At 42.4% G+C, this 25279-nt stretch overlaps 1 protein-coding gene and 1 long non-coding RNA gene across 2 annotated transcripts in view; one reads left to right on the plus strand and one right to left on the minus strand.

The window, feature by feature from the left end:
- The window catches only part of LOC134025001 (uncharacterized), a 121829-nt gene extending 101730 nt beyond the window's left edge, over nucleotides 1-20099 (minus strand). The window contains exon 1 of the long non-coding RNA XR_009930961.1: nucleotides 20088-20099. This is a non-coding gene — a long non-coding RNA (uncharacterized LOC134025001). The remainder of the gene's footprint in view (nucleotides 1-20087) is intronic.
- The window catches only part of pbk (PDZ binding kinase), a 111422-nt gene that overhangs the window by 58071 nt on the left and 28072 nt on the right, over nucleotides 1-25279 (plus strand). The window lies entirely within an intron of this gene.

Here is a 25279-nt window from a genome sequence, read left to right on the forward strand (position 1 = left end):
TCTTTGCCAAAAATGTCTCTCGTTCAGCTTGGGGGATTTCTTCTTCATCTGAAGATGATTTATCATGGTCTGGATTGTATTCTTCCCCATCTTCTTCTTCTGATATCTCCTCTAAATCATTTTCTTGTTCCTCCTGGACATCTGAATGAATCAGATCTATGACCTGTTGGGCACTGAAATGTGCACTCATGATTTCATGAACCTCCATCAACGGTCTTGACGTAAACAGTCCACACAACAATAATGGCAATTGCAACTTCATGTAATACTCACCACAAAAACTCAGGCCCACGGTTACAGAGCGGACTCCAGGTGACAATGTAGAGTGTGAGAAAATGTAAATCTGCAGCAACAGAAAAACACAAGTATCATGCAAGCAATTTGTCCCTTGTGTGAGTGTTTGAATGTTGGTTTGTTTGTGTGTGAACAGGATTAAGCAAAAACTACCAGCCCGATTTGTATGAAACTTGGTGAAGGGGTGTAGCATGGGCCAACATAATTCTGACCATGATTCGTCATTAGGCTCCTTAACAATCACTGCAAAAGAGCTGCAGTTCCTGTGCAGAGACAGGAGAACCTAGCAGAACAACCATCTCTCCAGCTCTCCATTATAGCCAAATCCCACCTGAGAGGTCACGACAGCTAGTCAGACTCGTTAGATCAGAGAGGTATATTAACATCGCATCGTTTGAGTATCGTAAAAGTCGAGACTTCAGGACCCCGGGTTCTGGACTGGATGGAGTGCTACAGAGATGGCGTTCTGTCAGAGTCTCCCATGTATGCACAGGAACACTGAAGCTATGTAAGAGGTGTACTGTGCAACACTAGTTCAATCCCATGTTAAAACTTTGCCAAAACTCATGATTACCAAGATCAGGTTGTTTTTCATCGCCGTAGGTTTTGTGTTTTGAAATACATGCGAGTGAATGTCTGTGACTGAAAGAACATCCATCAACGGTCTTGACGTAAACAGTCCACACAACAATAATGGCAATTGCAATTTCATGTAATACTCACCACAAAAACTTGGGCCCACGGTTACAGAGCTAACTCCAGGTGACAATGTAGAGTGTGAGAAAATGTAAATCTGCAGCAACAGAAAAACACACACATGAGGGCTTCACTTAACCAAACTTAAGTTAGCCTACACAGAATTCCCCTAACTCAACATTACTCAACAAAACACTCCTATTTAGACAGTTCTCGGCACTTTGCCAGCTCCACAATTAATTATCTAATGAGTTAACATGCTTTTATCAATTATGTACAACACTAACATTGAACAAGTGCCTTAGTTTTTCGTAAAATATTTCCTACTGACCTAGCTAGCTATCAGCTAACGTTATACTGAGGTAAGAGGAAAAAAAATTGAATCAACATAATGTTATAGTAGAGATGGTCTATAAAGTAACACATTAGAGTCATGCAGGTCATAACGTTAATCGAATTTTAGGATGAAAAATGGCAGATTTAATTAACTGACATTAGCTAGCTGAGCTCTAACCCCTGGGCTAGCTAATAGTCACTCTAAATAATGCTAACGTCAGCTAGCAATTTGCCTTCAGTTTGGTAAAAGTCCATTCCGTTTTGACAAAAAAAAGGTTGTAAAGAACATATCACGCACTATATCAGCTTAGCATTCACGTTAACTCTGAATCTCTTTGTCTCTTCTTTAGTCAGTATAATTCCTGAATCCTTTAACTTCTGGAGCAGCTCCTCAGTTGAAAACTCCATTCTTGTCCGGTTTTCGCGCCAGGTGCGGCAGTGACAGTTGGGAGAAGCTACAACCACTGCGCATGTGTGAACTCCCTCATTCAAGAATCAACATTCAATGTTGCCTCCGAGATAAATATTTTTACTGTCCAATTATTATATTGCTATTCATTATTGATTTCACAGAGTTCTCTATAGTTTACTAGCATTAATAACAATATACTTACTGTTTCTAATCTCCTAGGAAATGAATTTGAGAACTTCATAATTCCTTGACAGCCCTAGATAATTTTGTGGGAATGACCAGCAAATTTACATTAGGCCTACTTGTGTTACAAATCCTACCGGCCTTTTTTTAAACCTATGAGGCAGGCTTGGTGACAATGCATGCATTGAAGTCATTAAAGGAGCACTGGACCAAATAGATATTTCTGTCCTGCCAGGGGAAGCATGGGTGCATCCTTTTCTGCTGGTTATTCCCAGCACTGGGATTTACAATAAATTACTTTTGTGTCTATACAAACACTACTAATTAGCTACTTTTAAAAACATAAAATCACAATTTTAAAGAAAACTCAATCACTCAATGATTTCTGTAATTCCACATGCAAATCTGTAAAATATTACCTCCCATGTCATGTAAAATTACATTTGAATCTGTACAATTACAATGAATTGTTATTAAATAAACATAATATCTATGTTATCTTAAATAAAGGTAAAACACCTGTAATTTTAAGGGTGTAACATTTATTTTACTGCAAATATTGGTAAATCCGCACGCATATCATTGTTTTATGGCAAAAGAGGAAATATCTAAAAAATACAGTGCATTTCATGGTAAAAAAAACTTATTTTTTACAGTGTGTTAGTTAATTCATGTCAAGACTAATTTCACAACTGAACATATCACAAATGAACAAGTGTTCCACACTAATCAATATTCTTTTTCAGTCTTTACAGGTTGACTGCCTATAGGCAATTCACCTTGAGGGCCAGGAGGCACTTGGGAAAAAGGAACAGAGTGCCTATACCAGCTTGTGTGGTCCATGCGATCCGGTCCAAGTTTCCGTCTGAGACATACAACGGCTTTGAATATGTTTTTTTTGAGTGATGGTTGTTGTTGTTAAAATATGCTGTAAGTAATTATTTTTTTTCTAATGAAGTATAATTGATCAGGACACCAAATTGTAGCCATTTACTTGTGGAAGCGACTGAGATGCTTAGCAATAGATGAGCCCTTGTCTGGTTTCTCAATCCCTCTGTGTTGACCTTGTGTAATTCTCTGGCATTTTTCATTTTCCCTCCGGTTAGCTATTCCAACCATGACCTCCTGCCTGAAGTTGTATGCCTTCTCTTTCCTCTGTTGGACAGCAACGTACTACTTTGCTGCCTTGGAGAACTGATGCCTGAACTGCAGTTTCCCATCCCTTGTAACGGCATTATCCCGTGCCACATTGCTGTTGTGGTCTAAGACAGCCACACGTAGACGTGGCTCAAAACTTTCCTGGCTATATTTTTGTAATTTTTGTAGCGTATTTTGTGAAAAGAGAATGTACACTCTCTAGCTCTCCTGTGTGGATGCCTGCAGTGGTTTTCTCCAGCTTCTTTAGCAACAACTTGTCCAGAACAACCTTTTGCAGACCCTCAAATGCTGTTGACTTCTCCTGGATCCAGGGACGGCACCTTTCTTCTTCAGGTGTATATGGAGGGTGTTCACACCTTGAGAATGTTTCACTGGACAGCCACTCGTGCACATTGGTGATATGATGCAGTATAGAGGTCCACTTCTCCTTCAGTTTTGTCTTATCCCCATTGCATGTTGCCACAGAGAACCACAGGTGGTTGGATATGCACTTAACCCATTACATCAGATCTGGTGACTTGATCTTAAGTAGTCTTTTCATGTTCTTTACTATGTGCCACAGGCCATACTCATGCTGTACTGTGCTATGCTGTTCCTTAATTATCTTCTGAACTGATAGGTGGCAGTCTGTGGCCAGGATGGAAATTGAGACACCATGGTCTGCAAGCTTGGTGAGGCACCTCTCAAGGCCTGCTGTCTCAAGCCAGTAGCTGTTCTTTACTTCAGTCACCTTGACGGTTTCCTGGGCTACTACCAACTTTGATTTTGTATCAAGCAATGTGTATGTGCTAAAAGTAGCTTTGTGACCTGGGCTATCATACCTGGCATCTCCAGAGAGGATGAGCTGCTCATCCCTGACCGCTGCCATGATACTTTCATTGTGGAGGGTCCACTGGCGATTTACTTCAGGGATGACATGCTTTTTGTATTTTGTACCATTCCCTTTCTGATAAGATCTCCAACTCAAGACATTTACACATTTCCAAAAATGTGCACATTCATTGCCAGTAATGAAGACTGCTGAGGGAATCAATATGTTGCACTCCATAACCCCTCTGATTAGAGGCTGGGAATGCCAGACATAGCTGTGACCATCCAAGCACTCTGTCTTAATGGTAAGCCCTAATACTCTTTTCACAAGTTGTGCTGGTTCTAACATACAGTTACCACAATTATCATAATGACAAATTGTAAATAACTGGCAAAGTGCTTTTGCAGATAATATGTGCTTGGTTTCTTTTGTAGTCAGCTGTTATTACTTCTTCGTCCTCTTCAGGTGTCGTGTTGTGTTGCTCCTCATCACTTGATAGGAAATCTGAGTCACTTGTGTCTTCCGGCCCCTCAGATAAGTTTTCCTGCCCCTCAGATAAGAGGTGTTCTTCACTGCTGTCAACACCAGGAGGTTCCAGATCAAGTTTTGATGATGATGCAGTTGAGAATGTTGTCACTGGCGTGCTGTCTGACAGTTCTTTTCTCATTAATGCACTGTAGCAGTGGTCATTCCTAATTAAATTTCCAACAATAATGTCATCTATCAATGTGGATTTTGTGTCATGTTTAGCAAAGCTCTCTAGACATTGGCATTGTTCTACTAGGTCAGTCTGACTGCCAACAGACACCATACTACTCTTTGTGTTTGTCTGCTCTGACACTCCCTGCTCTTCCTCATGTAGCTGCGTGTCAAAGTTAGAGGCTTGTTCTGATGCTCTTTGGTCATGTCCCTCAGTCCTGCCTGTTTGGGTAACCTATAAGAACAAATATGGCTTGTTGTAATCTTATTTCTTAATTTGCTAATATAATGTAGTTGATTGGAATTCAGCCTACAGAAGCTTTTTAGCATAGTTTTTTTTGAACCAGAGGTAACTACACTCACCCCATGTAATGAATACCTATATAATGGTCCAAAATAATGATGTAAATACCTAAAATAGTAGGATATAGGAAACAAGTATGCCAACACTTCCCAAAAATATATTACTCAAACAAAATAAGTGATTTTAAATAACACTATGCAAATGAGCCCCAAAAGAAAGCTCTAAGTATTACAAGATCAAGTCACAAAGCTTAATTGGAAAGTTAAAAACCGTCTTTATTTTTAACAGAACTCTTCCCTCAGAACTGAGAGACCTGTCTTGGTTGCGGGTCTGTCGGTGTTTCCGACGCTGTATCCTGACAAATTGAAGACTGAAGGTACAGCATCTGTCATCAAACAATTGGTCTTAACTTTTGTTAGCACCCCAGAGTCATTAAAAACAGTTTTTATAAATATAATCCATTTCTGTAAATTGATCACTGCAAACTCTGAATCCGGGGGCAACTGGTGGGCTTTGGCGCTTAGTATCTATAAGCCATTTTCGTAGAAACAGTTGGGGCTGTACAATAACAACCCCCTTTGCACCTTTTTTTAGCTGGTTCGTTTGAATCCATTTCTACCTCTGTTGTCAATCTGTCACTGTCAATCTTGATGACTGCTAGCTGTCAGTCACAGAACCCAACCATTCTCACAGACATGATTCAAAGATGGCTGCGCCCAGTAGTTAAGTTTAAAACGTTTTTTTTTATTTTTTTTTTTAACAAATGGAACATTTAGCTATTTTAGTTGTGAGATAACGTTTTGTGATCTTATTTTAATACTGATATGAGCCGTACTTTATAAATCAGTTCAGTTCCACTTTAACAAAACTCGGTTTTGCAGTCAATGACAGCTAGCATTACCGTAATGTCTGGACTATTAAGCGCACCTGGATATAAGCCGCACCCACTGAATAAAAAATTAATAGGCTTTAACGAAACACGGCTTGTAACAAAAATACAAAAAATAGCATTAACCCTTGTGTTATCTTCGGGTCATTCTGACCCATCAGTCATTGTGACCCACCGTCGTATTGCGACAGATTTACCGCATACAAAGACAAAGTGAAGCATTTTCTTTTAACCGTTGGGCTGTCTCAGACCCCCCACATTGCAAAGGTTAAAAGAAAATTATTTTAATTTGTTTTTGTATTGGGTAAAATTGGGTAAACACAACGATGGTTCGTTATGAACCTTTGGGTCATGTGACCCGAAGGCAGCACGAGGGTTAAACAGTGGCCTACCAAGAAAGTCATTGGTCACTATCTTCCTCCTCCTGTGCACTGAAACCACTTAAGTCATCTCCTTCGGTGTCGTTTGAATAGCCTCAGAATTGCTTCATCCGATGTTGGATTGTTTTCATTGTCGCTCTCGTCACTTTCATCCGGAGGCAAATTCCCCGCTGAGCTCATGCTGCCCTCTTCAACACGCAGCAGTCCAGCCTTTCGAAACCCGTTGATGATAGTGGATTTTTTGACAATGCTCTATGCTGTCAGGACCCACTGGCAGACTTGACCATAAGTTGCTTTTCGCATGCGGCCCGTTTTAGTGAAGGATTTCTCCCCACTTGTCATCCAAGCTTCCCACTGAACACGGAGCGCCACCTTAAATGCACGATTTACACTGATGTCGAGTGGCTGCAAATACTTTGTTGTGCCCCCAGGAATCACAGCTGGAATTAAGTTTGTCCTCTTGATGGCTTCTTTCACAGACTCTGTTATGTAGGCCCTCATGCTGTCCAACACGAGCAATGCCTTGTTCTTGTGAAAGAATCCTCCCGGTCGCTTGCCTTAACAGTCCGTATGCCATTCATGCAGTAGGCCTTCCGTCATCCATACTTTCACAACAATTGCTCTCGGGAATTTTTCTTTTGGCATCGTCATGCGTTTAAAATCCTGATGCCGTGCAGCTCAGAACACAGATGAAGTGCGTTTTTTCATTCCCAGTTGTTTTCAGCGTGACGGATGATTCGCCTTTCCTGTTGACAGTCCGAGTGAGAGGCAGGTCAAACGTCAGAGGAACCTCATCCATATTTATGATGTTGTGCGGGCCAATGGAATGCTCTGCTATCTTTGCATCAGTGAATTTGCAGAAGTTTTAAACTTTTTCCTCGTAGTCGGGAGGGAGCTGCTGACACAGACTCGTCCGTACCCTGATGGACAGGCCTTTACGTCTCGTAAATCTTAGACACCACGATGGTCCACCTCTAAAATACTCAAACTTCATTGCGGTGGCGATTGTTTTGGCTTTCAGTCGGATCTACACAGTTGAAACTGATATGGAAAAATTCCAGTGGCACTGTGTAGATTTGAATAGTCAAGAGATGGCGGTTCCAATAAATTTATTTTGCTTATACAGATCATGATTTAACAAAGTACTTTGTGATCAGTCATAACGAAGGAGGTGCTAGCCACAGGTCGTTCGCCAGAGTGATGCAGAACAATCACAAACGCTACCTTATATACACGTTAGATCAAATGGCATTCTATAAGGTCAATCCATCAATGTAATCAAGTCTATGATTGGCTTACTCAATTCAGTGACAGTTTGAAACAATACATCTCTGTACCATTTGTCCCACAATCCTTTGTGCGGGCCACTTCAAACAAGTTTTTGATTAACCCCACTCAATGCAACAGGAAGGGTCAGAGCAGCAGATCACAATAACAATACAGTTGAATCCACATTGTCTCTAGACCAGCTGTCTCTTCCTCCCCAGGTGACAAGAACCCTCTCAGATCACCCAGACTTCCCGTCTCTTAGACTTCACGTCTCCTAGTTATAAAACTGCAAATGGAATCTCTACCAAATGGGTTGAATCGACTGTCACTGTATTAAGCTTCTTCAGACTTCCCTTAAAACACATTCCTCATATAAAACACACACATTAACTGTATTCCAAAATTTCCATGACAAAACACCTTGGCCGTCTGCTCTCTGTGTGTTGACCCAGTCTTCAAGCTCATTTTCTAATTCAGGCCATCTGCTTTTCTTCCCTCTGAAATCTTTTGTTGTCTTTTTGCACTGAGTCAGTTTCTCACGCTGCCGTTTCCAACGTTTTATCATCGACTCATGAAGGCCAAGCTCCCGTGCAGCAGCTTTATTTACTTTTCCAACAGCCAGATCGATCGCCTTCAACTTGAAAGCTGCATCATATGCATTTCTCTGTGTCTTTGCCATGATGAGGGGGACAAAATGACTACCGTAATCACAATGATGGGAAGTTTGAGCGTGCTCGATTTACGCCACATTATGTGACGGTGCTCAGTTTTTTGGCGGCATGAAGCTTGTGAAAGCGGAAAAAAAACATAAATTAGCCGCGTCATTGTTTAAGCCGCGAGGTTCAAAGCGTGGGAAAAAAGTAGCGGCTTATAGTCCGGAAATTACGGTAGCTATATTTACATACGAACGTTATATGGTTGAATTATGTTATGTTACTCCTTGTTGGAGTGGCATTAGTATGCTAAACTACTTTCATTTGGTGTCATCAGGACACCTGATGCGGACACATCACTCTGTGATTGCACTTACAAAACAATTTATCTTTTGATGGTGTTTCTGTACTCAGGCCTGGTATATGAAGAGACGCGACCAGCTTCTCAAGATCCAGCAGGAGATACTTAGAGAGACCGAGAAGGAGTGTCGTCTCTCTGGGCTGTTTGGCAGAAAGGTACGTGACAACAACTTGGTGTAGAGAAACAGTAGTTCCCATTCTGGAACAAAGGATTTCCTTTATTTCTCTGTCAACTTTCTCTTCACTCTCTCTCTCTCTCTTTCTGTCTCTCTCTGTGTGCCTCTCTGTCTTTCTTACTCTCTCTAACTCTCTTCTATTTTTCTCTCGTGAAGGTCACCATGGAGAGACTTCATAGGAGCATGAAGATGTTCAGACCGTCTGTAGAGACATCTGCTCTCTGGCCTTCCTCACAGCCTGATGCCCTTTCACTCCACCTCTGAGGTCCCCGGAGCTCCCAGTCTTTTGCAGGAAACTGTAAAGTTCACCCCCAGGCTGGTCACCATCACCTTCCGCCACCTGCTGGGTGGAGGTATACAGGGAGGAACCACCTGGACCTCCGTAGACGGGCCGAGGGCCAAGGCCACTTCAGGTGTCCTGATACATCAGAATCTGATGGCAGTTCAGTGATAAACGCTATTTGTGTAATGTTAATATCACTTGATCAAGAACATTTTCTTCATTTCCAGATGATACATTTTGGGATCATTAACCCATCCTGAGGGGAAGTAGTGTTCTGCGCAGCTGCCACCCACCACCTACCCCTTCTCCCCCATGTGTTCTGTCTGTTCTCCCCATGGGGGATTTCACTTGTTGCTCCCTGCCTCATGTCATGCATGCTGCAGTGAAGGCAGGGAGCGCTTCCACATGTACATCCATTCCGCCAATGTTAAACCATGTTTCATGTGTATGAATAAATGGTGAAATCAATCACGTGAGTGTCTTGACTGAACTACACTTTAGTGGCGTAAGCAGTTCACTTGACAGTAAATAAGGATCGAAACCGTACGTATTTATTTTCTTTAAATACTTTTGCTTTTCGTCCGTGGTAAGGTGTGCTACTTTCGTGTGTGACATCATTCATTCTCACTGAGGAGACCCGAGGAGAGGCTGCGAATCGGTCCTAAAGATGGCGGCCGCAACAAAAAAGTCACGTGACATGAATAGGACTTGTCGCCACAGTCTGCTGACCCCTCCACTTATGGACCCTGTCATCACTGCTGCTCCATCTGTTGCACAAGCAACCAGTTTCTCCTGCCAACTCTGCATCCTCACACACCCCTCTTATCATCCTTATGATTGGCTGATGTGATGTTCTCTGCATTTGGCTTTTTAACAGCCTGGATTCCAACAAAGTGCACCTCGACTTTCCCTGCTTGGCTCACTCTGGTGTACAGAACCTCTTCCTCCAACACTGTCAGTCAGTTGATCCATCTGACATACCGTAATTTTCGGACTATAAGCCGCGCCTTTTAAAAAAAAAAATCGACCCTGCGGCTTATATAACGGTGCGGCTAATTTATGGATTTTTAAAGATAACGGCCACTAAGTGGAACCGAGAGTGGTACGAGAGACAGAACGAGAGACAGAACGAGAGCAAGACAGACAGACATTACGAGAGCGAGACAGTTTGTGTAAAGGAAGTTCTCATGCACAAACCCACATTATGGAAAACAAACGTAGAAATGCATATGATGCAGCTTTGAAGTTTAAGGCAGTCAATCTGGCTGTTAAAGAAGGAAATAGAGCTGCTGCACGTAGCCTTGGCATCAATGAGTCAATGGTGAGACGTTGGAGACGCCAGCGGGAAGAACTGTCTCAATGCAAAAAGTCAAAAAAAGTTTCAGAGGTAATAAAAGCAAATGGCCCGAACTTGAAGACTTTCTTGAAGATTGGGTGAACACACAGAGCAGACGGCTGAGGTGTTTCCACCGTGCAGATCCGACTGAAAGCCAAAACAGTCGCCACCGAAATGAAAATTGAAACTTTTGTCCAGGGCGCGGACGACTGTGTGTCAGCAACTCCCTCCCGACTACCAGGAAAAAATAACAAACTTCGGCGAATTCACACAAAGATAGAGGAATATTCCATCGGACCAGACCAGATCATAAATATGGATGAAGTGCCTTTGACGTTTGACCTGTCTCTCACTAGGACTGTTAACAAGAAAGGTGAATCGTCCATCACGTTGAGAACCACTGTACTAGACTACGAACATCCTGGTGTGTTGTTTTCATTGTGTATCTTGTGATTGCATCATTACTTACATTAAACTACAAATAACTTGGTCCGATATTTAACCTATTATTCTCCACTACCCAGTTACACTATCCTTAACCCTTGTGCTGCCTTCGGGTCACATGACCCAAAGGTTCATAATGAACCATCATTGTGTTTACCCAATTTTACCCAATACAAAAACAAATAAAAATAATTTTCTTTTAACCTTTGCAATGTGGGGGGTCTGAGACAGCCCAACGGTTAAAAGAAAATGCTTCACTTTGTTTTTGTATGCGGTAAAGTTGTCGCAATACGACGGTGGGTCACAATGACTGATGGGTCAGAATGACCCGAAGATAACACAAGGGTTAACACTGCTAAAACTAGCTATCTAGCCATCACAACTTCAAGTTAGTTCCACTTACACATCCAAATGTAGTCCCGAAAAGGTCTGCCATTTTTGCTGATTGCATGGACGTTGCTGAATAGAATTATCATTAGGTCCAACTGCGCCGATTGCATAGAGCAGATAGCCTTTATGGCCACACTCTGCCTCTGGGGTCCCGTCTTCGCCAGCTGTATGGCAGTGCACTTGATATGAGACTTGGATGACTTGTGGTCTTTTATTGCTTCTAATTTAACCCTGTATTGCATAGTGTTGCTTCAGGGTAACATTCTCTTTTCCCCCCAGTATGACAAACTTACAAAAGACAGTCACCAATTAAAAATGCTCTTTGTAAAAGAAAGGAAGTAAAGGAAACCAATAGTGTGCTTACATTTGATCACATGACCTTTCCCTCCTTTTTTCGAAACCCTTTTCCTTAACATATAGCATTCACGGCAGCCATGTTTTTGGTGTCCCCAAAACTGTCAAAAAGGGGCATTTTCCTGAAGATTTTCATCAACTAAAAAATATTTTCACAATCTTGAGTAAGTTCTGTATTGATTTGTATAATGTTTTTATATTTCCATCAAATATTTATTGAGTAAATTGACAAAATAGCTATGTTGCCTCAAAGCAACAACATGCAATAGTGGACTGAGGATTCCATGTAGCCATGCATGTTTATAAAATGACACAGATGTCAGTAAATCAATAATTATTTTACTAACTACCACTACATAACTTGTTTTGGAGATTAACATGATAAATAACAATATTTTATACTTTGTTTATTGATTTAGCTATTGGTAGTGTCCCGATCATGTAAGAAACACCTCCATGTTAGCTGTTTAGGGCTGTAGCTTTCATTGGATGTGCTTGCGTGCATGCACCCACACATTCATGTACACAGGTGTATCTGTGTTCATTTCCATATACCCAATTTAATAAAATGTTCCTTTTTCTGTGTTTAGAGAATGAACACATCAATGTTCTATGGTAAAGGGAGAGTGAGAAGTCAAACAGTGGAGACTGTGGTGGCTTTACCACCTGACATCAGCGAGGATGAGATAGACAGTAGCGATGAGGAGAATGAGGTGGAGAGAGCGGTCATTGAGGGACACAGTGATACTGAGTCAGATGATCCAGCATTAGGTATAAGCTGCTTGAAGAATGTATGCAGTGTAGAACGTTCTATGATTTGTTTTTGTTATTCGTATTTTTACATTAGAAATCAAATCAGAATTTCATATGCATTTGAATAACTATTATAATTAATATATTGATATATCCAGATCAAGTTGCAACTGAGGATGAAAATGAAGATGATCCACCTGTCATTAACCAACCTGCATTTGCAAAAGCGAAGAACCTGACATGGCAAATTGGTAGAAAAAGCATACCCCCTGTACCCCAATGGAAAATGAGTCTCCCTGAAGCTACAGAGGTCAAACAGCCTGTTGAGTACTTCAGAAACCTCTTGAAACCAGATGCTATTGAAAACATAGTTACACAGAGCAACTTGTATGCAAGTCAGTGTGACATAAATAAGCCACTGAATGTTACGTACAGGGAGATTGAGCAATTCATAGGCATCTCACAATACATGTCAGTTTTTGGCCTACCAAAGACCCGTATGTACTGGAGCACTGCTGCAAGAGTGGATTGTATTGCAAATACAATGGGAGTGAATCGCTGGGAGACCATCAAGCGATACCTGCATATGAACAACAACGATGACCAGATTCCAGTAGGTCAACCTGGGAATGACAGGCTGTTCAAAATCCGGCCTCTTCTGACATCTCTTCAGGAAAGCTTCAATGCTGTCCCAATGGATGAGATGCTATGCATTGATGAGCAAATGGTCCCTTTCAAAGGCAAAAGCAAGCTGAAACAGTACAACCCACAAAAACCAAAACGCTGGGGATACAAGGTATTTGTACTCGCTGACTGCAAAGGGATCATATACAACTTTGATGTGTACACAGGCACCATCTCTCCAGTTGAAGGGAAGCCAGACATCGGTGCCAGTGGCAATATAGTACTGCAGCTGTCTTCCATCATTCCCAGTAACCAGTCCTTCAAAATGTTCTTTGATAACTGGTTCTGCAGCGTCGACCTGCAAGTCCAACTTGAGAAAATGAAAATTCATAGCGTTGGAACAGTAAGATCCAATCGGTTGCCAGGTTGTACCTTTACAGAGGATAAAATGATGAAGAAAAAAGGAAGAGGAACCTTTGAAGAGAGAGATACTAAACATGATGGTGTGTATCTGAGAGCAGTGAAATGGCATGACAATCGTTCAGTGACCTTGTTAAGCACATATGCAGCTGCCAACCCAACCAACATGGTCCAAAGGTGGGACAAGAAGGCCAAAGAAATGGTGGAAGTTGTGCGTCCCAATGTTGTATCCATTTACAACAAAAACATGGGTGGAGTAGACCTCCTCGACTCGCTAATAGCACTGTATCGCACAAAAGTACGATCAAAGAAGTGGTACCACCGACTGTTCTTTCATATGATGGATGTCACAATGGTGGAATCTTGGCTGCTCTACAGAAGGGATTGTACTGGGTGTGGTGTCCCAAAGAAGGAACAACTCAGCTTACTGGCCTTCACAACGGATGTGGCAAACTGCCTCTGCAATCAAGAGAAGGTATGCAGTAAGAGGGGAAGGCCATCTCTGAGTGTTGAGGCAAGTCTAGATGTAAAGCAAAAAAGAGGCCGTATTGCACCAGTACCACCAGCGCCTGTCCGGCTGGACTACACTGACCACTGGCCTGTCTACAATGACAGCAGAGGAAGGTGCAAATTCCCTGGATGCAAGGGCATAATCAAGGTCAAGTGCATGAAGTGTGACGTTTTCCTCTGTTTCACTCCTGAGAAAAACTGCTTTTTTGACTTCCACACACAGTGAAGCTGTTGACCTAATGATACAAAAATCATTACTGTTTATCTGTGTGAATTCCTAATGTAAAAAGTTTAATGAAAATTAATTTTGTAAACGTTTTTTCCTTTGTTGCGTGTTGTTGCTTGTAGGTAACAAACCTCCTCTAAAAGTATCATTGACAGCCACTGTCTTGTTTTTTCAGTACAGATGTTTCCATTTATTGTGTTTTTTAATAAGTACTTTAATGAAATGTGATAAAAACATTGAAATAAATATGAATCTTCAATAAAATGTATTTTTACCATTTACTACCGTTATTGCATGTTGTTGCCCCAAAGTAACATACTCAAATGTACCTCACCCCCACAAAATAAATTACATTTAGTGTTCAAAGGCTTATTGTGCACCATAATAAGTACAAAAGTCTGACCAAATAATTTTTTTATCCATTATTTCATAAGGCATGCAGTAGGGGGTTAAGGTTAATTGGTCCTCTAACAAACAAATTGTTAGCATTTTCTGATGACGCGTAGGTTCGACAGTAAGTACAGTGCAAGGACTGGTTGTCGGGAAGGTAGGGTAACCAACCTGTGTGAAGTTGGCCCCCCACCCAACGCAAAACATCGGCAAAATAGTCTCAATCGTTTGTACTACTTTCATTTGAGATAAATAATGTTTTATAGGTCATCCTGAGGTCACTCAGCCCCCCCACATACTCCGAATGAACCCCAAATAGTCTAAATGTTTTTGTGCTTCGTTTGTGGCCTAAAAAAATATGTTTGTGCTGCAGCGATATTTTTTATATTAGACATTTAATTATGGGCGATGATGTCACCATCCCACCACCCCACTTGCTCCAAACTGATTGTAAATAGTCGCAATCGTTTGTGATGCAATTATTTTCATTTGTGCTGCTGTCATTTTTTTATATTAAAGAATAGGTTAAGGCCAATCTGTATTATAGTCACTCTTCACCCATGTGCATTCACGTGATTGTTACCAGTGTTGCCAACTTAGCGACTTTTTCGCTATATCTGGCGACTTTCTAAACCCTCCTGGCAACTGTTGTCAAATGCAACTAGCGACAAATCTAATTACTTTTTCCGGTGTTGTTGGAGACTTGCTGGTGTTTGAGACTCTGACGTGAAACTACAGATTGTTTTGCAGTACTGTCCTCAACAATCAGTGGGTGGTGCCGTGAGTTCCTCCGTGTCCCAAAGCACTCACAGGCGGTCAGCCTCACACCCTTGCGCAGCAGACCCACACAATCCACATCCAGACTGCAAATGAATCACGCATTCGCTAAGCCACCGTTGTTCCCGCTAAAGAATATATTGTGCTTATTAAAGTTATGTCTTATGAAACTTAGAAGTGTGCTCAGGCTTAAACATGGTGTCTCACACAGGGTGTCTCACACGTTTTCCATTCATTTTCTATGGAGCCAGGCGAATCGCTTGCGTGGTGCATTGTGGGTAGCGACGCGACCGAGTTGAGATTTTCTCAACTTAATGTAAATGATGAGCGATTTAGGAGGGATATTTTTTAATTTGTGTTTGTTGTCACACCCTAAAAGGGTGTGAAAGGAGGGATTTATTTGAACTTTAAAAATATCCACTTTAAATCCTCAAATGGGTTCTTGATTTCAATATCTGTGATTAATCATTGGTGTTCGACTGTTCGCATCTCATTTGACTCAGTTACTGCTTGATCATGGGAGATAAGGTGATGATGGGACTGTAACTCTTTTCTGCTTCAGGACGAGTCAGATTGGCGGGTCTGACTACCTAACCCCTGTTCTAAGGCCCCATTCCCCTGGAGACCATGCCCCCCCCCCTTTCTCTCTGGATGATCTACCCCTTCCCCTTGGAGACCCTGCCCCTATGCCTCATCAGACCTAGGAGTGGTCTGCCCCCCTTCCCCTTGAAGACCCTGCCCCAATACATCATCAGATATTCGGGGAAGCCTGTTGTACATTTATGGACAGGACCATTCAAGGTCATCGAGAGAACCTCGCACGCCCTAAGGGTGCTGGGGAAAGGAAGTACGTGGTACCACTGGAGCATGTGTTGTGCTGCTCCAGAATCCAGTCGTACGTTGCAGGAGTTGGTGGAGAAGGGCCAGTGAACCTTTTGCTATTGCTACGAATGTGAGTCCGGAAAAGAGGGTTACGACTAGGTCAAGAGTGATACTGCTTGACCACACTAGAATAGTACTGGACTAAGAAGGTTTATATTGAGAAGAATATATTGTGCTTATTAAATTTCTGTCTTATGATCTGAGAAGTGTGCTTAGGCTTAAACATGGTGTCTCACACAGGGTGTGGGAAGCAGGCTGTTCTTTGTGTCTCTATCTCTTAATTTTCAGAAACAACCTTGAACCGGGTGGAGACGGCACCCGAGCAGGGGGGACGCGTAGGCAAGAACAACTCCCTGATGCACGAGAGAACAAGCTCAACCCTCTTTGATTTGATGATAAACATTTCTTCACTGTCACACAAACAAATCACTGCATTTTACCTCACACAGCCTCAGGCCATGTTTACACATAGCCGGGTATTTACAGAAACAAATATTTCTGCCCCTCCGTTTAAAAAAATAACGTTGTACACACTAGATCGTTTAAAAAAATGTTTCTGTTTACATTCACCCGCATAAATACGCACCCGAGCGCTATCATAACCATGCCAAACCTGTAGGCGGCAGTGTAACGAGAAGGATAAAGCCATGCAAACCAATCAGAATTCTCAAAATCAACAACAACTACGAATAACACGATCGACTTCCTTTTCCTTTCAATAGTAAATATGGCACGAGGTTCATTTGTTTGGATGATTCACAAATAAATGTAATGCGATGCACAAATGTATTTCGTGATTCACAAATGTAACGCGATTCACAAATAAATTACCCGGGTCAGGGAGCTCACATAACGTGATTCATTTTTAGTCGCATATTGTGACGTTTGAGAACCTAAAACTCTGTTTAACCCTTGTGTTATCTTCGGGTCATTCTGACCCATCAGTCATTGTGACCCACCGTCGTATTGCGACAACTTTACTGCATACAAAAACAAAGTGAAGCATTTTCTTTTAACCATCGGGCTGTCTCAGACCCCCCACATTGTGAAGGTTAAAAGAAAAAAAAAAGATTTGTTTTTGTATTGGATAAAATTGGGTAAACACAACGGTGGTTCGTTATGAACCTTTGGGTCATGTGACCCGAAGGCAGCACAAGGGTTAACCTAGTGCACACGCCAACACAAAAACTGAGTTTTCAGAAATCTCCACTTTGGCCGGAGTTTTTAGAAATGATCGTTTTCCGTGATAAAACCTCAGTTTTCGTGTAAATGAAAGGCCAAACCGCATGAAAATATATGCGTTTTTCCTCTGTGTAAACAGGGCCTCAGTCACTTACCTCCTCAACTGTGTGTGTGCCTGTTACATATTGTAATAAATGTGGGTTCGCTTGTGAAGCAGGAAATTACTGCTAGGCATGTCACCCTTAAAGAACACAGGTACAAGGATTTAACAATATAAAAGTATTTATTGTATCTGGACAATGGGTTCTCCAAACTTCATGACCATGGGTGGAATACTCCAGGGCACCAAACAGGCTACATAGGCACTAAGGTAGTTCAGCTCTAGTGATGTGTCGTTCGTGAACGATTCGTTCATTTTGAACGAATCCTTACAAGGACTAGGGAGTAACGAGTCCTCTCAAAGAGTGATTCGTTCATTTTCTCGTGGCCACGCATCGGGACTGTTGCATAGGCTCGTCCAAGTAAACAGAAATGATTCGTTCATTTCCTGACTTGGTCTTCGGGTACGAGTCTTTGGATCATTTTTCACATGACCTGCATAGGCTCTGTAGTGGTAGCTAAAGGAAACGAACAATTCGTTCATTTCCCGACTCAGTCTTTCTACGAGTCTTTGGATCATTTTTCACGTGACCTGCATAGGCTCTGTACTGGTAGCTAGAGGAAACGAACGATCATTTTCATGTGACCCGCATTGTATTTTTTAGTAGAGGAAACAGTTTCCTCATTCCCTTTCGCGTGGCCGCTATTTTAGTAAGACGTGAATGATATTCGCTCAAGTCATAATACTGACTGGTTTTGTTATTTTCACTTTACAATTACACTTACAGTTTAGTGCAGTGTAATTGTTTGCCGTGATAATTAAATTCTAGTGTGATAATAAATGACCAAATCATACAAACTGTCATGATACATTATTTTAATGCAAGAATTTCTCTTAAAATAGTATCTCCTGGTGCACATGTCATGCACTAACCTACATGAGAATATGATACGTGTTTGCAGTGGACGGATAGCCCCCCCCCCCCCCCCCCCGTTGAAATGAACGAATGACTCGAAAAAAGATTCGTTCATTTTACTGAACGAGATTCAAAGAACCGAATCAGTAAAATCATCCGAACTTCCCATTACTATTCAGCTCTCCATTGACCACACTCCACCTTCCCTAACTCGGTGTAAGCACAGCACCCTCAAAGCTGGGCCAAAAACCCAGTTGACACCCCAAAGTCACTGCAATTCAAGCACTCACTTAAACACGCACCTATAGACCTCCGGACGTCACTTGACTTTACTGTTTACTTTGCCATTTTGGCAGGAAAGTAGTGGCAAAAATTAACGGCGCCAGCACGGATTTCAACCTGTCTGAGTTCACTGCGCACTTATATTCAAAAGACATAGGCAGCTATAAAGCAAAACTTGATCGATTAAACATTAGTGATCCATATAATGTTCCCGTAGTTATTTTTTACGAAATTTGTGAGTGAAACGGAAGGCTTCCCTGACCTTCTGTATCCAGATATTTACAACTCTCTATCAACTTTCATTCGTCCTACTCTGGAGTCTTTGAAAGCCTACAAAAGCCTGGAGGGATAAAAATGGACGCAATCAGCTGGATTAATGATGAATATTCACCTTTGAAGTCTACCGGCTACAAATTGCTATTTGTAACGTTAATGCAGTCAGTTTTATAACTTGTATAGCTAGCTAGCGTTAGCTAGTCTGTAAAGTTCGTCAACGGTTACCAACTAACGTTGGCTAACGTACATTATATCAGTGCACTTTTCATCACAAAAATGCCATTACATATTTATAACAGATAAATCATTCCAAGAGACTGAATGATCCTCAGTTGAAGCCATGGGTGGTTGTCAGGAATTATGGGGTTCTTGTCTCTGGATCTTAGCTAGGAGTCCTATAAAATGCTATCCCTTTATCTTTTCCCCGATGGTTCAGGCATCCCGGCGCACAGCAGCTATCCACCATGTTGAATCAACGTTTATTGAAATAGGCAGCAAATTAAACTATATATAATATGTATGTAAGTATGTATGTACACTCTGGCGCTCCACTTGGCTCTCCACTTTCCTGAGCAAGTAGCGAAGCTCTGCCTACCGTTGAATCATGGGCTTTAAAAATTGTGACAGGAGAGGAATTTGCATAGCAATTAGCTAGGTGGAGCCATATCTCCGTAAGGTAAACTGCTCTCTAAGCCTTGTTTTATCAACTTACAAATGTCTAAGAAGAACTAGTGGAGCTCAGACAGCAATGCAGAGTCCTGGACGATGTCTGTACCATCCTTGAAAATGATGCCAACAAGTTGGCTGAGGAAGCGGAGGGGAAGGCTGGGTCAAAAATGGCCCAGCTAATCACTAAATCCAATACACTCAGAAGGAGATACAAAGAGAAACAAGAGGAACTGGTTAAAATGGACACAATTATTGAGGAAAAGGCCATTCAATTAAGACAGTAATATGTTCATATGAGGCCTAGGCACAGGTTTATGTTCAAATCAAATTATAGCAGTTCACCAGTTCACGTAGTGGATGCCAGTTTGTGAAATGTCAATCTGCGTAAAGAAAATCTGCGTAAACCTTAAAAATTTTGCCGATTAACACTTGCAACTCAGTGTCGTGATGGTTTTTTAAAAAAATTCAGAAGGTAGTTAAAAAAAAGGTATTAACCCTTTGACGCGTACGAACACACCGGTGTGTTGAGAACTGGCTGGTCCCTGGAGCGTACCAACACACCGGTGTGTTGGAACGCGTCCTTTAGAATGTCCAGTTTGGCTTATTACGTAACAATAAACTCTTCAGCATTAGCCTACGTGTATGTTATAAACATGAATCTCAATTTACTGTATATTTTTTGAAAGTTTACCTTTATTATCCACAAGAAAACGTTCAAACAATTTAGTTTAGCTAATGTTAGCTAACAGCTAACCAAAAATAACACGCTTTACTCACGCCACCTAGTAAACCATAATATTATCCGTTTTCCTTGACTTGGCTATCACTTTCAACAGATTTTACTATTGTACAACCAACCAGAGATCGAAATAATAGATATACGTTCACAAATATGCATCTAAAACATCTGACATTCGTCTGTCTTTTGTTTCGTTTACTTGCGGCCATCTTTGATTTGTTGTGTTCCGGCAACAAAGATAATCCTCGATGATGTACCACTTGACCCCATGCACCTTACTTTCTCGTGAGAAGAGTAGACCCTTTGACACCCACAATGCATTGAGCAGTGATCAAAACAAACAAAAAACATGGCAGCCTACATTATCGGTAATAGCAATTAGCTTATCATCCTATACACTACCATTACCACTAAAATCATATACCACAACCACAATATGTTAATATTTGAAAATCGGAATAGCAACTACACCCCTAACTTGCAACAACATGTTGCAAAAAGGAATACACGTTTAATTTTACCACAGTACAGTAACTTTTTACTAATTTTGGTCGTCAGACACGTCACTCACATGATTCCCGCTCATATGATTTGCGCTCACATTCAGCAGTCAGAGAAAAATATAACTGATCCACAATGTTCAACTATCCCAGGAGAATGACTGATGATGACATTATAGCAACGTGTACTTGAGTACATATGTTATGCCAGGTTGCTTTGCGTTGTCATGTCCCAAGAATATCAGTGCCCACTCTGACCTTGTTCTGTGCATCTGACAATAAAATACTTAGGCTAAACAGTTTTGAATTGTGATGGTAATTTTGCCGAATAATACGTGTAGCACACACAAATAATATGGCACACCCAAATGAAAACAGATTACAAACAGACGAAACATTTTGGCAACGTTTTAATTCAAGGTATCGGTTCTAGTCGAGGCACGCGTCGATCTCGATTTGTTCAGTGTCATCCTCTATCTGAGCCTTGAGTCCTGCCGGTCGGTAGGCCTACACTCCCGCTCCAGACTCTTGCAACTGTGAACACAGAAACACTGACATGTAATGCCCACAACCTGCCGTTCCGCTGTCCTATCCGGCTGACCCTTACTACAAAAGTCAAGTAACTTTCTGCATCGAGTGCACGTTACTGTTTCGCGCTACGCATCATTTTAGTTTTATATCGGTGATTGACCACATTATGAAAATTGCACATTTTCTGGGTATTTGGGTGGCTCTGAAAAGAGCCTTTGTGTTATTTCGTAAGCTATACGCTTACAGGACGTTCCTCAGGCCGACCAGGACATTCTCGAGGAACAACTCGTTCCCCCTACGGTTCAGATGAACCCCGTCCCTCCTGAAAACGTCCTGGTCATGGCGGATGTTGAAGTTGGAGACTCCAATTCTGCCCATGAAGCCGGCCACTCCGGCATTCACGAAGCGCCTTGCCCGCTCGATGCCATAAGCACTATGGCCCCTCGCCTGGCTCCGGTACACTCTCCGCTGGATAATATCGGAGAACAGCACCATGGTGTCGGGGAACATCCAGTGGATGCAGTCGAGGTCTCGCCTAATGCTGCGCAAAAGGCTACACCCCGACTGCGACCCGAGATTGTTCCCCCCGAGATGGATGACCATCACGGCAGGTGCTGGCCCCGACGTCCGGCGAAGAAGTGGCACGAGCTGCTCCCACCTCATCCCGCGTCGGCCCATCCAGTGGACCTGGCAGTCCAGCCCAAGGGTTCGGGTGAACCGTGCAGGCCGGGTGGCGGTCAGGTGGCGCTCCAGCCAGTGGACTAGTGACGATCCAACGATCCAGATGTCCATTGTAATAGTTGGTAATGAAGTTAAATGATAGATATTGACAGCAAATAAAGAGATGGATATGTAAATAAGTTGGCACGCCTCCCAAAATTTCAAGGGGCATAGGCGGGAAGATGGTAAGCTACTGTACATTTGACCCCTCCCACCGGTCACTCGCTATGACGAGCTAACCAAAGTAAGAGAAAACATGGCAGCCTACCTGATCGCTATTAGCCATTAGCTCATATCTCTGTCCACACAACCAACGTGTACACATCATAAACACATGTTCAAATCACTGTGTGAATATTTGAAAATCGGAACAGTAATTATACCGTACGTAGCAATAACCTGTTGAAAAGAAAGACTACGTTTTATTTGACCACACTAACTTTTTACAAGTAATTTATTTTACGTACTGATCCACCCATACTGCATTGCAATGTAAACAAATATGGCTGCCCACATGACCGGCAAATCAATAGCTTTTTGAAGCTAACTTATTGTCATCTGTACAACTTCCATATAAAAGGCCATTTTAGCTTCATTTTAATATTTTTGATAATCGGAATATCTGATACGCCCATTATTTGTAAAAAATATGTGAAAACATAAGCAAATAAAATATTTATACCTCAGCACTTGAGATTTTTTCCGCATTCAATGACAAATGACGTAACGTTGCTGTCAGTGTCTCTCGTTACTCGCTACTCGCTACTCGACACGACAACACGAACAACCCGGACAGCGAACATACAGCAAACATAAACGACTGTATTAGTCCAGAAATGGCATCTTGTTCGGGCAAAAGTAGGAAACTTACCAACATTGACATCCACGAATTATTTTTTAATTCCGATGAAGAGGATGAGTACATCACTGACCAAAGTAGCAGTGATGAAAGTGATGAAGGTCTGCCCCCAAACCTAGAGGCTCTTGGAAACCCAGAGGCCGAAGGCCCCTCTAGTGATGGAGACATGGAAATGGGGGATGGAGTGGAAGAGGTGAATTCCACGAGCTGGTGGGCCGCCAGTGATTTCACTCCCCCTGGACCTAGAGTTGTGTTTGATGAAACACTGTCTGGGGTGCAGACCCCCCCCGAAGACCCCACCGAGGCTCAGTGTTTCAAACTGTTCATCACAGAAGAACTGGTCGAAGAGATAGTGGAGGAAACAAACCGCTATGCCTCAGTGCAGCAGGAGATGATGCCGTCCGGAGTGAAAGGAAAGATGGCTAAATGGGTGCGGACAACCGTGAATGAAATGTATTCATTCTTGGTCGCTGTCCTCCTGATGGGAATTGTGAGAAAGTCCTCCCTCCGCGACTACTGGAGCACAGATCCCATCCTCCTGACCCCTTTCTTCGCCACACTCTTCTCCCAGGACCGCTTCCTTCTTCTCCTCCGTTGCTTGCACTTCGTCGACAGTGCAAGCGCTAATGTAAATGATCCCCTGCACAAGATCCGAAATGTGTTTAGTGCTCTCACCACCTCATTCCGACGGGTCTTTGTACCACACAGAGACCTCTGTGTTGATGAATCCCTAATGAAGTGGAAGGGTAGGCTGGCATTTCGGCAGTACATACCATCAAAAAGGCATAGGTTTGGTGTCAAATTCTTTGTCCTTTGTGATGTATTGACCGGTTATGTGCAGGACATGATCATTTACACGGGATCCAGCACCGACATTACCCACTTTCCAGGACTTGGAATATCTGGCTCGGTCGTGATGACCTTACTTGCACCCCACCTAAGAAAGGGCCACATCCTGTACATGGACAACTGGTACAGCAGTCCGACACTGTTCCAGCACCTTCTCTACCGTGGAACAGGGGCCTGTGGGACCGTTCGGGCAAATCGGAAGGGGATGCCAGCCTTCACCCCTAAAATGAAAAAGGGCGAAGTGGAGTTTCAGCAAAATGGCAGTCAGTTGGCCGTTAAGTGGCATGACAAACGTGATGTTCACATGCTCACCACTGTTCATTCATCAACGATGTCAGCCACGGTGAGGATTGATCATGCCACCGGGGAGAGGAAACTCAAGCCAGCTTGTGTTCTTGATTACAACAAGAAGATGGGGGCTGTGGACAAGGCAGACATGGTGAACAGCTTTGTCGAATGTGCCAGGAAGACTACCAAGTGGTACAAGAAAGTATTCTTTCACTTGGTAGACACTGCTGTTCTAAATGGCCACATCGTCCACCGTCAACAGTCTGGTGAGAGACATGCACAATACATTTCAAATTATATAATTTACAAAGCTTTTAAAATAATTTTGTTGCTGTGATTACTCAAATGCCTACTCATTTACTCCATTCTGAATAGGGAGAGTCATCACTTACCAGGAGTACAGACTGAACTTGATGAGACAGCTGCTCGAGGTGCATCATACACCTCGACGTCCATCCACCGGTGGCCGTCCCACATCTGACAATCCTCTGCGGTTGACTGCCAGGCACTTTCCCTCGGAGGTCCCTCAAACTACTACACAAGGAAGCAGGACCAGGAGGCAGTGCAAGGTGTGCATGTCTACCTCGCGTCGGAGAAAGGAGAGGAAAGTGACCAGGTTTATGTGTGTGGCATGTAACGTTGCCTTGTGTGTTGCCCCATGTTTTGAGGAGTATCACACCCTCAAACATTATTAAACACATCATTCTACCTTGGCCGTTGAGCGGGATTTAAAAGCCAACGGTTCAAGCAGTGGGTTCATATTTTCTAATGACATCTTGGTGATATGAGACAGGAGGCCCTAATACAGGGTGACTCCTTGTTAAGCCAAGATGTCACGCTATAAAAACCCACCACCATCTTCAGTCGCAAACTCAGGATCTCATCAACTCAACAAAAACAAAAAAGTCATGCCACAACCACTGACCAAGCCAACGGATCTCACGTTCTACCTTGGCCGTTGAGCGGGATTTAAAAGCCAACGGTTCAAGCAGCAGGTTTGTATGTCACTTTCTGCCTTGGCGTTGAGCGGGATTTAAAAGCCAACGGTACAAGTAGCAGATTTCCAGGTCTCATTGAAATATACACATACATAACATACAACTGTCATACATCTAACTTTTCTGTTTCAGATATCCTGTTCCTGTTATAACCCCCCCCCCCCACACACACACAAAAAACTTTTCTGTTTCAGATATTCTTCGAGATATCCAGTTCCTGTTATAAAAAAAAATAAAAAAAACTTTGTTTCAGATATCCAGTTCCTGTTCAGTTCCTGTTATATAAATAAAAAAAAAATTAAAAAAAACACTAACCCCCTCTCCTAGAACCATCACCTTATCGTGGTGGAGAGGTTTGTGT

The sequence above is a fragment of the Osmerus eperlanus genome, chromosome 8, assembly GCF_963692335.1.
Source record: "Osmerus eperlanus chromosome 8, fOsmEpe2.1, whole genome shotgun sequence".
Taxonomy (NCBI): Eukaryota; Metazoa; Chordata; class Actinopteri; order Osmeriformes; family Osmeridae; genus Osmerus; species Osmerus eperlanus.